The sequence below is a fragment of the Mirounga leonina genome, unplaced genomic scaffold (assembly GCF_011800145.1).
Source record: "Mirounga leonina isolate KUSES-001 unplaced genomic scaffold, KU_Mleo_1.0 Mir_101664, whole genome shotgun sequence".
Classification (NCBI taxonomy): Eukaryota; Metazoa; Chordata; class Mammalia; order Carnivora; family Phocidae; genus Mirounga; species Mirounga leonina.
The window spans coordinates 24,703,390-24,717,612 of NW_023270175.1; the positions used below are offsets into that span (position 1 = coordinate 24,703,390).

The 14,223-nt window shown below is 44.2% G+C and overlaps 1 long non-coding RNA gene across 1 annotated transcript; it reads right to left on the bottom strand.

Moving 5' to 3' along the window:
• Positions 1-1,256: 1,256 nt before the first annotated feature.
• LOC118013243 lies at positions 1,257-13,526 on the bottom strand. Its single transcript, XR_004679972.1, has 3 exons — positions 10,041-13,526; positions 6,181-6,327; positions 1,257-4,914 (listed from the first exon to the last, which is right to left on the bottom strand). It is a non-coding gene; the product is annotated as an uncharacterized LOC118013243 (long non-coding RNA).
• Between the last annotated feature and the right edge of the window lie 697 nt (positions 13,527-14,223).

Sequence of the window (14,223 nt, forward strand, 5' to 3'; positions counted from 1 at the left end):
CAGGATCATGACCTGAGCCGAAGGCAGTCGCTTAACCAACTGAGCCACCCAGGCGCCCCAGTATTATTTTTTTGGAATAAGAAGATGACAGAAGGTAGAAGATCTACGCTCTTAGCAAATGTTTCAGTATGAGTCTCCTCTGAGCTCTGGAGGAGAAGCCTGGTGTCTGGTTCCTGCCTTTAACCATGTTCCTCATCCTGTGGGTCAGCGCCCCAAGGGCACAACCTATAGTCTTTGAGCAGACAGAAGACTGGTGTCTCCAAGGGGCCTTTCAGCATTCTGTAAGGCTGCTGTGTCTGACTAAGGGGGGAGGTTGAGGCAATCAGTGAATCTCCTCAGGAGTCACTGAACACAGCCCACTGCTGTTCTTTTCTGAAGCTGATAAGAAGCAGTACGGTAGGTCTGCATATGAATAAAAGACAAGGGAAGCTCAGAAGGCCAACCCAAATCTAAACTGAGGGGCAGCCTGCTTGGCAGCAGTCTAATCCATATGCTGCACTTCTGGAGTCAGCAGGATGGGCAGAGGGGGTAAACTCCAACCCAGAGGGAGCTAGAGGGCATCACTTCAATGATCCGAGAATGCACACATTTTGCACGTCCTTCCCACCCACTTTGAGAAGCCTCTACCCTAGAGCTCTATAACACACGATCCGAGTCCTCCCCTCTGACCAAGTATTCTTATCAGGTCCTGTGCATCACAAGACAGACAGATCACCCCTCTGCTCCTCCAGGGCACTCGAGAAAGGGAGGGTATGAGAGGAACACTACAGCTCAACTTGCCAGTGGAGAGCTGACATCAGCATATCAACTTAAACCCGTCCCTAAACAAGGCTTGTGGTTTCAGTCCTCACTGCAGTGGGCTCTGTGGGGATCAGAGAGAGCCCCCGCTGAGAACACAGGCAGGGGTAAAGGCATAAGCGGGCTAGAGGAGAAGCAGTTGCTCATACTTATGAACCGTCCCTTGGGTGCTGTTGGCACCAAGTGCTCTTGAGGGAGTTCTCTGCGCGGCCTCACTAACTCTGGCCAGTGCTCGGGACTCACCAGTCGGGGGAGGGTGCAGTTACCAAGGAGACCTGGTATCTCCTGGTAGCGTGTCGTAAGGGCAAATAAAATAAAAAATAAAAGTCAAATGATCCCTGTTGAAAGGAGGCCAAGGACGTCCCCCCTTCCCTTTTCTGAGAACACTGACTTCAGAAAACTTCTAAATGTGAGTTCTTGGCTCTTTGCACAGTAGGCACATCTTTTTCAGAAGCTAGATGAGCCTCTGGGAATTGTGCAACCCAGGAATGTGTCCACAAGGGCCCTGCAGGGCCTGAGAGCAACGTAAAGGGGGAGCAACTTAAGGAGTTGAAACAGAAAGCTCAGCTACACCCTCCTGCAAAACAGAGAGGGGCATGAACACCACGGACAGCGCCCAGGAACCAACAAAGAATGTCTCCTGGGAACAAAATCAGCATAAGCAACAGCAGTTCCTCCTCAGAAGGGCCTCAGGTCATTGTGACCTGCAACGAGACAGCAGGGTGAGGGGCTAACTCCCGCCCGAGGCCTTTGTTCATAGGCCTACAGTAACACAGAATTAAAATGAGACAGCATAACCTGCGCACGCAGGCAAAATCATTCATTGGTAAAATGGAAAATGACCCTCTCTTGTCCGAATGAATGTCTCAACTGGATGAGACAGTCATAGTTTCTCACATCCTATCCATCAATGTCCAATGACTTCTGTCCCCCCAGCTCTGCTGCCCCAAAGGTAGTGTGGGAGAATGGAGAAAGGCAGGAGAACACCCCTGAGCCCACAAGGCCCAGCACAACTTCCACACCGAGTCCCTTGTCCTCCCCACTGTTGAGTCTCCTTATGCCCTCAGAGTGTACTCATATCCCTGCTGGACCCCAGATTTCCCTAATCAAGAGAAATCAAGAACCTGAAATGGGGAAACTGTAACACCCCTCCCCTCCTCAAATTGCAACTCCCACTTATCCTCTCACCCCTCTGGTAGCTTCACTACAACACTGTTGTGTCTGCAACACTCTCTTCCTTGAGAGTGCAGGCAAGATCCCCTTGAGGCAATGCCATCGCCTCCCAAGAGAGGACCAAAATGGCAGAGGGGTCAGACTACCAAGCGGCAACGCATTCTAGCAGATAAATAAGGGAAGGGACGCCTGCAGCCTGTGGGTATAGCTCTCCTCAGCAAAAGAAATAGGAGGGCTCAATCCTCCAGCCTGGAGACCTGACCCCGGAGGTTCCTGGACATCCAGGTTCATCTGCACAAGCCCATGAGAATCGAAATGTCCCCTAACTCACGTACAGTTCATTGACAGCGCCCATGAGCTGCTTGTCTTCCCACCAATGTGCAGAGTATACTCAGCAGAAGTGTAGGAAGTTAATATGGAAATGTGCTTGGATAGAATTCCAACCACATTCCCAGACACAAAATCTGGATTCCTGATGCTCCCTAACATGCAGTTGCTGTGCACAGTGGACATTATTCTGTTCAATACCTTTGTGTCAGAGCACAGAAGCCTGACAACCAGCCAGGGCCAATTTCTTCCCTGGGACCCAATATTTCCCATGCCCCAGATGCTGCCATTGCCAGCCAGTATGCACTTTCTGTAGGAATTTAACAAGGCACTTGAGCCATGGGAATGTCGAGGGAAGAAGTGTCTGGCCAGTGTATTAAAGAACATGCCAACAACAGCAGTTCACCTTCATTAATCTCTCCGTGAGAACACAGGTCACTATCAATATGAAAGACTGAGCAGTCAACTCAACCACGTCCGAGTAGTCGCCAGAAACAACAGCAACTGCCCCTAAGAAGACTCCCTCGGATTACCGTTCTAGAGAACAGTAGAGAAGGGTGAAGGGTCACCATTCCTTGAGCCACTTTTCACAGGCTAAGGCAGCGCACAGACAGAAACAAAGCCTTCCCCAGGAGCAAAGTCCCAAATTCTCAGGGAAGCTGGACAAATAAGGAACAGACCCCATCATAAAAATTTCATCTTTTCACATTCAGCAATGCACATTGTTGTCTTTTGTCCTCCAGCCATGCTGATCCTAGGTAGTGCCAGCGACGGGGAAGTAGGCAGAAGACAACCCTGAATGCACAAAGTCCAATACAGGGAACGATATCCCCCTGTCTGCTTCCTCCCCGTGCTCTGGGAGCAGCTCTACAAAGGGAAGGACATTCTTCCCAGCCCTCTCCCCATCTCCTGAAGGAAGGACCATATCTAGTCAGTCATTCCATCTCTCCTGATCAGAGAATCCCTCCCCCCTTTGGAACCCCTAACCTCTCTAGCTTTTCTCCTTAAAAGAACAGACAATCAGAAGTGGCTAGAGAACCAACCACAGGATTCAATCAAGAATTCAGTTCAAGATGTGTTCACCCAGGTAAATTGGTAGAGCCACTACGGAAAGCAGTATGGTGGCTGCTCAACAATTAGAAATAGAACTACTATACGATCCAGCCATCCCATGTCTGCATATTTATATAAAGGAAATGAAGCCACTATCCCAAAGAGATATCCACACCCCAGTGTTCACTGCAGCATTATTCATAATAGCTAAGACACATGGAAGCAACCTAAGCACCCATCAGCAAGACAAATGGATAACAAAAATGTGGTGTATGCATATACAATGAAATATGATTCAGCCATCAAAAAGTTTACATGTAACAGGGAACCAGTGTAATAAGGAATACACTCCATTTCAAAGGCCTTGCCTTAAAGGGTTCAATAGCCATCCTCTTTCCATCACCCACATAAATCAGAGGAATGAAAAAAACACTTAAGGCAGACCCAAGTTTGACATGGAGTACTTCACACCATGAATTTAGAGCACATTAACATTCCCGCTGCCAGGGAGACATGCTCTGAGTACAGGCCTCCTGAGGCAGGTGATATGGCTGGTCCAGGAATGGACTCCTGGGAAAGAACCAAGCCGGATCCCACCTTAAATTCTGAGGAGGGTCACCTTCTCTTTCCCTGAGAGTCCTGGCTTTGAGAATGCCACCAGATAGAGAGTCACCCTTTTGGAATTATTTTTAAGTGGCTTATTTTTAAGTACCAGTACTCAGCAGATTTTCCCATAAACCATTCATTTAGACCTTCCCCAGCCCTTTCCCCAAATGAAACGACCCAAGAGGATTCTGAGGGGCAGTGGGCACAAGTGTGTGTGGAAGGGGAAGGAGGCATCACAGTTGTTCAATTGTACAACTGCTTTTGACAAGCAAATAAGCCAGTCTTGGTCCCCATCATGTCACCTGGTAAAGGAACATGGGTTTGGGTACAGGTTTTGCTAAGTACCTCAGACCTCGGGTTTTTATCTTCCACAGCTTTAAAGTAATTTAACCAATTATAGAGATAAATAAAAAGCCTTTAAAACGTCAACATGTTGTATAAAGGCTACATACTTTAGTGTCTAATCACAAAGAAATGTGGGGGGTTTTTGTTCTTTGGTGAGCACACATCAGGCTCTGCGATGCCACCTTCTGGATTAAACCAGTGCTTAATAAAGCAACCGAGGAATCAGAGGGCTCTGTGAAATTAAAGGTCAGAAGGGTCTTTGAATGCACCTTAGAGTAAGTCATATTTACACTTAACACTCTCCCGCGCAACTGTCAAAAGCCTTCACCTGATTTTCAACAAATTAACTAGTGCCCAGAAAAGAAGTAACTTCATACAGGGAAGGAAAGAGAGGAGACCTTTTGGGCACTGCCAGTTAACAAGCACCCTGCAGCCCCAACTTGATGCTGAGCCACATCAGCTTCAATGTAAAATGTCCAAGTGAGTCACAAAAGACCGCAGCTCAGAGCAAGGCAAAGTCTGCATTGTGGGGCAAACTCCCGGCATCATAGCAGAATTAAAGAGGTTCATTTCCAAAGAGATGCCCAATACTCTCTGAGGATATTGCTGGCCCTGTGAAAGGAAACAAACACTAAGCTGAAATTATGGCAAAAGTCTATAAAGAAATGAAGTGCGAGTGGGGTCTGGACAGGTAGGGAGAGGGGCTAAACCAAGCCATAATGTTCTGCTCCAATATATGGCTTCTGGAAACGGTGGCTTAATTCCTTCAGTACCTCCTATGTGCTGAGCACTTAGTAAAGATTATCACACTTGATTTTCACAACATCCCTGATACCAAGGTGGGATTCCCACTGTGCAGATGTAGAAGCTGAGGCTCAAAGATGAGAGTAAGAAAGAGCCAAGGGTCTTTCAGACTCAGATACTAGAAATTTATTGTGAATGAAACACAATGGGTGGTCTCAGCAACATCTGCAAAGCAAATGAGGAACATCTACAAGGCCAAAAAAAAAAAATTAGCTAACAAATATTTAAGGGCAAATATTTAAGGAAGTATTGACCTACATATTCCTCGAATTGTTAGCCTATGCTTCCAGGACTGCTGCCAAATAAATGCCTCCCACCCACCCATAGTAGGGGTAGACTGGCAGATTGTAAATCTCTAGCACCCACTTGGGGTAGAGGACTCATCTTTTCCCCTTTCCTAGATAGAGCTGGATTTAACTGAATTCAGATCCATGATAAAAAATTACATTTGTACTGAAAACAAAACAAAACAAAAAACACCTGAGCAGTGCTCCCACAATCTCTGGATTCCTGAAGTTTGTTTCTGACAATCCCATCCAGTCCCTCCTGCTTCTGCATTGTATTACAAGTTTTCCAAAAGGATAAAAAGATCAAAACTGTGACGTGAGAACATCGAGATCAGGTCTGTTTGAAATCTGACATTCTAATAAAGTCCACATGTCTCTAAGAGTGGCAACCAACAGTAAACAGAGGAATACAAATAAGGATTGGAAAAGATGCCACGGACCAATTAAAGAAATCGATCAGAGACACAGAGTCTCTACCACAGAGTTAATAAGTAGCACCCAGGGAGTGACCCTGCCATTGTGGGAAGTTCCAATCTTAGAGACTCAGGGAAGGCATTTCAACAACATCTTAAATAATGATACAACAGACAGGAGGCAGGTGCTATTCTCCACCCAACACCTGTGGCCTCATACAATATAAGGTTGCACTTACCTTATGGCTGGTCTTGACTACTGGGTCTAGGTCCTCTCCTCTCATTACAGGCCTATAAGCTGACCAGAACTGGATTTCTCCATCACAGATCCTGAAGGAGTTAGAGTGATTATACAAATCTACAAAGAGACTTACCTGTGGGAGGTCAGCTTAGCACCACTGCAGGAAAATTAGGTAACTTGGAAACTCATAAGATGAGTGGATGGGGCAAACTTCCTCTTTCCCTTATCCAGAGGAATTTCTGAAAGTGGTTGGTGGGGCCAGAGCACCCAATCATGCAGCCTGTGTGAGGTAGGCCAAAAGAGTGAAAGATAATGTAAGACAGGAACTGCATGAGTCAAAACACAAGATAAGATTGCTGCTTTAGAGGCCTGACTGTCCCCTCAAGATGAACCATAGTTCATCCTGTTTTAATCAAACAGCATAGGGGAATTATTAAATATTATGTTGAGAGGTATCACCAGTTATTTGCTAGAAGGTGGGGGTCTCAGAACTCCGTTTTTTCTCTTCAGTAATAAGGCAATTGACTCATACAAAATTGTGGGTAACAAACCTTTGGAATGGGTTATGGTGTTCTCACTTTGTTACCAATTCCTGACACTTATATACCATGCAAGATCATGGGTAACAAATCATTCAAATGGGTTTTGTGTCCTACTTAATAGACCATGAAATGCACATGATACAACCTTGTTGTATTATTAGTCTTAGTAATTGGTAACATAGTAAGATCAAAAACTGCTAAAACTAAAAATGAGCTGCTTTAATTCAGAACAATTTCACGAAGAATTTCATACATTACATAATGTCACTACCATCTGACATTGAACATAGGTCTTTGAGGAGGAAATACTGGAAAAAAACTGGACATCTGGTAATATATAGATTGGGGAATCTGCTCCTAATTTGCAAGTGTGCCCCTAGGCTATTAGGGATAGTGGACATGTGATAAAAGCACCTTCATTCCACACTGAGATATTGTTCAAGATCTAGGACTCTGTCTCAAAAGTCAGGATTGGTGAGACTAGTTAAGTGTCCCAGTTCCTGAAACCTGCTTTCCTGTCAGTACCAATGACAGATAAAGTAAAACCCAAATACCAGCAATGAATCTTTCACATGTCAAATGTAATCAAGGTACCTTTAGAGATCTTCAGTGTTCCACCAATATGTGCCATTAAATTATTTCTACACGAGTTAATATATATAATTCAAAGCAATACCAAGAAATGACTTATTAGCAAAAAGGCTAATAAGGCAAACTCAACTATCACCATTATCAAAAGGAAGGAACTGTTTTACTTAATACCAAGTATCAGGTTACTCTCAGTGATTAGGGTCCTCGGGGTTTTGAGCAAAACACCAACTTTCCTTTCATTTAATTCTCCCCCTGAATACACTGTTAGGTGTCACACACAGAGGCATGAGTGTAAATAGGCAGGCACTGACTATTAAGCCAATCTGCTAGCACTGAGGCATTAAGGCACAGTCAGCTCCTGTAGCTAAAGAGGCAGGGACAACATCCTCTGTTATTGGGGTGCGGTGGGGTAGGGTGGAGGGAGAGCACCAAGTCCATTCTAGCCCAGGACCTCAAACAAGAAGGATTGGAGTTGTCCTGGACCAGACTGCTCAGGACATAAACTGGCATATCCCCCTTGTTTGTAAATAGAAACTACACAAGTAATTTTTTCTATGGGAGAACACCTGGGAAGGAGCACGTAAGCCAAGATTTAAAGAAATAACAATATGTCACATGCACAATTACAGTTCTAAAATAATATTCAAACGTATGCAGGACGACCAGCAAGGGCCATTCACTTCTAGAGAACAGAGAACACCCATTCTGGGGGTGAATTTCCTTATAAGTAAATTGAAAATGCTCCACGATTTGCAAAGGAAACGCACTAAAGACTAAGAACAGAACTGAACTAAATAAAGTTGATAATCAACATGTAATTATCGCGAGAAATAAAATCCCAGAAGGATCTAAACGACTTCCGGGGATGGCCGGTGACAGGCACTTCCGGGAATTCACTGTCGTAAAATAACAACCGCTCAGTCAAATGGTCAATATCTGTTATTTTTTACATTGAAAACAAAACATTTTATTTATTTTAAGTAGAACTATGAAATAAAAGACACAGGACTCGTTTTTTTTACACATAGAAACGTTTTAATAGTAAAATAAAGAAAAGTTGGGCTACCGGACCGCCGGAAGCCAGTAACTGTCGTAAAGCAAGAAGCATAAAGATAATTAGAACCATCATTTCCTCGTTTGTAAATTGAAAATAACGTGAAAATTTTTAACACAAAGCTTATGAAAAAGCCTGGACCAACATTTAATAGAATAAAGTGATACCAGACACAATTCTTCTGTAAAACAAAATCCCAAACTCTGTTAACGGCTGGCGTTGGATAGTTAAAAGCATTCGCTGTCATAAAACGTCAAGGACTTAGCCAATTGATTACAGTTACTGCATTGTAACTCGAAAGTACCTCAAAACCTTTATTATTATTATTATTTAAGATTTTATTTTTAAGCAATCTGTATACCTAACCCGGAAATCAAGAGTCACAGGCTCTGCCCACTGAGCCAGCCAGGCGCCCCTCAAAACGTTTACTTTTCAGAAAATTTATCAATAGGGAACAAGACCAGAATTTAACAAAATAAATTATGTTAAACATGCAATTATATTATAAACTTAAAGCACTCAATTAACTGAGACGTTAAATTACTCCCCTGTAAACTGAAATTTACGCCAAACCATTTAAAGGAAATATATAAGGAGCGCCAGGATCAAAATTCAATTGAATGTATTAAGATAAACATGTAAAATTAAATACCAAATCAGTGCTCAGTCTTGGCTAGCAAGAGCGGCTAAGGGATATTCAGAGTGTAAAACTTCCAAGTGTCCGGCCGGACAATTTATTTCCAAAAGTGCGCACTGAGAATACTTTCATTTGTGAAACACAGCCAAAATAAAAATTAAACAAACTCAAATACTGCAATGTTGCGATATCATAGGGAAAAAAAGAACCCCACCGCCGTTATATTATAAAATAAAACAAGAACTATGACCCCCGCGGGCATGATTCCCATCAGCGACTTAAAGCAACAAGGTCTTGCCAACCAAACCGCTATTTTTCTTATTCGAAAACTGTAAACACTTTTTTTTTTTTAATGGAAAACACACGAAAAGCTTCCGGACCACTTTTGGTTGAATACAATGATATAAAATACACAAATACATCACATAAAAATGCAGCGTTCAACGATGAAAATTCCCGGTGGTCAGTGAAACGATCTCTGAGCCGCTCAAGCGGCTTTTTACTCATTTTCACGTTAGAATTATCAGGATTTACCCCCCTTTTAAGGCAACATATAAAGAAGACCATTCCAAATTTTAACCAAATGATATTAAACAAGCAGTCATGTTGTTAAATGAAAGACAAAACTGCCTTCAAAGGCAGGCATCGGCTGTCCTGATCACACACATGCCCCTCAGGGCCTTACTTTCCTTTCTTTCAGATCGAAAAGAACAGAAATTGTCACTAAGATACTTCACGAAAATGGCCAAGGCCAAGATTTAAACAATACCCAGTGACCATATCCACCCAACAACACTTTACAATAAAAAGCAAAATCAGCTCCCTGGCGGCCAACGGCCGTCACGCTCTCCTGGACCCACGCAAGCTCAGCCAACCGCACCATTTTTCTTCATTTTTTTAAGTTGCAAACACCACAAAACATGAAGACCGCGAATGGTGGAGGGTTCAAGACCCACATTTAAACAAACAAGATGATCTGAAAGACTCATCATGTCGTTACATAAAGCACAACACCGCGCCCAATGGCCGCTAACGGGCCTTCACTTGTCATCAATCCAGAAGCCCATGAGACACATCTGTCAAAGCCCATTAGGACACACCATGTATCCGCTTCTCTTGAAATCACACTTACAAACAGCCAATTATGAAATAAAGTAAATTAAACTTACATTTTTTGAGATCGCAGAAAAGGTAACTGCCATTTTCCATAATCCCTGAGTGGAACCGTCCACGGAAGCCGCATTGTACAATCCAGATTTTAATGGAAACGCGCCTGGTCACGTGGTAGAGCTTCTTTAACCTCCTTTCTATGTATGGTCCCGCCCTCAAACGTCATCATTGGAGGGCCTGCGATGATTGACAGGCAGACTGTCCACTCTCTTCAGGTGTATGAGTAGAAACTGCCATATCTCCAGGTCCAGCTAAATTATTCAAATCTTTGCTCATATTGTTGTCTTTCTACATCTATGGTCCATCCCTCAATGCCTAACTCCCCCAGTTAGTCCTTTGCACATGCCTTTTCCTTTGGTTTTAGTCATCTCAGACTTTGGAAATCTTGCTAACAGAGTTTATCCCCATCTAGTTCAATTGCATCCTCCTCCAGGAAGCCTTCCATGCTTTACTCCTCCCATCCCTAGAGGTCGATGTCAGTTCTTCTTTGCTGTTAGATATGGACATGAAGAAACATTAGAGCAGAGAAGCAGGGGAATCATGTGGGCTTTGCGATCAGACAGTACTGGGCTGGACACTGAAGGACCCAAGGTTTGCACCTGGAATTTTGGTGAAGTCAGTTAAGGCTGCAGAAATCTGGGGAAAGTCCAGGGAAAAACTGACAATAAGGTAACTCACAGGAGCCTCCCAGGATTCATCCCAGCAATAAATTCAAACAACTCCCAACCACGCTTTTCAGGATTTTCATATCCTTTCCACCCTTTCTCTCTGGGGAAATCTTGCCATCTCTTGGAGGCTCAGGCATAACTCGGTTCTCTTTTTCCTTCTCTGATTTCATGTTCCCTCCTCCAATCCCAAGAAAAGTTATTTCTTTTGTTGCTATAGGATGAAACATAAAGGGACTCCGTATCTCTGCTGCGAAGGTCACGAAGTTTCACGATTATTCAAGGTGAGACTGGAGGTCCACTTCTTTTCAGGAGGCTATCTGCTGAGTAATTTTTGCAGCTGCTCTCAATCTGTGAGTTCTGCAAGCTGGGAGGTGCAACTCCCTGGGAGCTGACTACCTTGAATGTTCAACTCCCTACACTCTATCGTGGCAGGTGGACCCCATAGCCACTGGGTCACGTTAGTTGGACTTCACACTCACAGTGTGCACTGCCCCTGGGAAGGACACTCTCATGCTAGCACTATCCTTCCCCTATTCGTCAGGGTCTGGGAGGAGTTGTGAGGCTTTATTGTGTGAACAGTGTTACGCGATAGTTTATGATGCTGCCCTACTCACTGTAATGGTTAATTTTCTGTGTCCACTTGACTGGCCATGGGATGCCCAGATTCCAGGTTATTTCTGGTTGGATCTGCGAGGATGTTTCTGAATGAGACGTGGGGTGAGCATGATCCAAACTCACTGAGGGCCTGAATATAACACAAGGCAGACGAAGGAAGGGTTGTCCCCTTTTCTCTTGCCTCACTACTTGAGGTGGAACATCTCATCTTCTCCTGCCCTTAGACTGGGATTCATATCATGTCTCCCCTGGTTCTCAGACCTTCAAACTCAGACTGATTTACACCATCAGCTTTCCTGAGGGTTCCAGATGGCAGATAGGAGATCGTGGGACTTCTCGGCCTCCAAAAATGTGTGAACCAAATTCCTCATAATACATTTTCTGTTATATTTATCTATCTAAACCTAGACCTCGATATATATCTCCTGTTGGTTCTGTGTGTCTGGATAACCCTGACTAATATACTTGGACTATCTCAGCTAGCTGCAGCTGTTAGAGATGGCTTCATAGGCCGCAAATAGAACTCTGGAGAAACAGCAAAACCAAATAAAGTAAAATTAGTTCCAGACTATGGGTGAGGAAACGAAGACAGCAGAAACAGACAGCCTGATAGGTGGGCAGCGCTAAGGACACGGCCACTGGCCCAGATGGGTGTCTTTTCCACTAGGGCCTGGCCGCTGGTTTACAAACTCAGAGTAGGCTTATGGTTGAGCTCTTCCAGAGCCGGGGCTGGGGGTAAGAATTTCACCAAGATCTAGAGGGCAGGAGAGTTGTGGCAGGCTTTGTCCAGCAACCAGGGGAGGGATGGATTTGGGAAGTTAATCCACAGGGAGAGAGAAGGGAAGAAAGACTGGAGCTGTTGATGTGAATCCTGTCCCAGGATCTGCCAACCCTTTCGACATCTGTCACTAAGGCTTGTCCGTCTGACTGGTTCTGTGGATGGACACGTGCTGGACCCTTTCAATGCCTGGCATGTAATGACCAATGCCACACAGGTCCTGTTTTTCCAGTCATGTATGCCTCCTTCATCTTTGTGTCACCGATCATTCCTGTCCCATTCACACTCTATCCCAGGCCAATGGCCTGGGTTTCTACCTGTCTGGGAGGCACTACCAAACACTGCTTATCCACTATGCATTATGGCTGGTGGTCACGTTTGTGGGCTGGACCTTTGTTGCTTGGATTCATATACCAGCTCTTCCTCCTATCAGCTGGGTAACTTTAGATGATTTTTGTGCCTCAATTTTTTCATCTGTTAAATGAACGTGCCAATAAGAACCATCTCATTGAGCTGTTGTAATATTCATTGAGTTAATGCCAGGCCCTTTCTTGGTGCCTGGAGCCTTCCCATACCAATGTAGCTCATATAAATCTGCATTTTCTAATTACCATTCAAAGCACATAATCCGCATTTACAACACTATCCAGTTCTCCTATTGTTTGTTCCACAACTTTATCACTTTCATCTGTGGTAATTTCTCCATGCTGATTAATAAATCAATTAGTCCTAATTTTTCATTTATCTATGTCTCATATCTCCTTTCTAAATGTATCACCAGTTTCCCATATATAATGATATAATATAGCTCAGTATATAGCACGGTATATATGGGGATTCAAGAAGTTCATATGTAGGTACTGAAATAGAACCCTTCACTGGGAGATCTCCAGAAATACTCCTTCTTGAGGAGTTCCCAAACTCTCTCGTCCAATGGCTGGTTTTGCCAGGAGGCACAGTGGGAGTGGGGCTCTGATAGAGGAGTTGGCAAAGGGTCCTTGAAGATTTGGTTGACTACCTCAGGCCAGTCTGCCAGGAAAGTGCCCCAGGCTGAAATATGCACCGCATGAGAGTTGATGGGGCCTAGGAGAGAGGGGAGGCAGTTTAAAGGACGAGGGACCATTCCAGGGAGATGATGAAGCCATTTACTTCCCTTGTGAGGATCGGGTGGGTTGTGAGCACCGGGGAGAAGTAAACACGTCAGAGGCCGAGCCCGTCCTGTACCTGTCTCACTGTGGTACAGAAAGACAAGGCTACCCCCAAGTCCCAAGAGCCCATACATACACACACTCTGATATAATTGTGATATTGTGATATATAGATATATATATCAGGACCTCACAGATATGCTCAACTCAATGACTTATCCCAAAGAAAACCTGGAACCATCCACTAAAAGAAACACACTTGGCTAACCACCTTGAAACCCCACACCTGGTCCCTCTTTTTTTTTTTTTTTAAGATTTTATTTATTTATTCATGAGAGACAGAGAGAGAGAGAGAGAGAGGCAGAGGGAGAAGCAGGCTCCCAAGGAGCAGGGAGCCCGATGCAGGACTCGATTCCAGGACCCTGGGATCATGACCTGAGCCGAAGGCAGACGCTTAACCATCTGAGCCACCCAGGCGCCCCTGGTCCCTCTTAATCACAATATTCTTCCTCCTTCTCAAAGGTCACCACTATCCTGACTTTCATAACAATCTCTTCCCTTTCTTTTTAGTTGCACTGACAAAGCTTGCATCCGTAAATACTAAGCTTTGCCAGTTTAAAAAAATTAAACAGCCCGCCGTCTCCCCCCATTTTTGGATATATGACTCACAGGAAATTGTTCAAATGAAAATGGGAAGAACCCTTTACTCCAAGAAAGAAAACATTTCCGTCACCCCAAAAGCCCCCCCCCGTGCATTTTCCCATTTTCCTATTCAATCCCTCCTCCCGCCTTCAAAGAATATACATTCTTAGTCATTGTTAGTGGTGCTCTGTGCATCTCCATTAGACCCTATTTGCTATGAATAATATTTAATTTCCTTACTGATTCTTTTTCTGCTTGTTCTATCAGTCACTGAGAAAACTGTATTAAATATCTTCCACCATGATCATGGGTTTGTAATTCTATTTCTCCT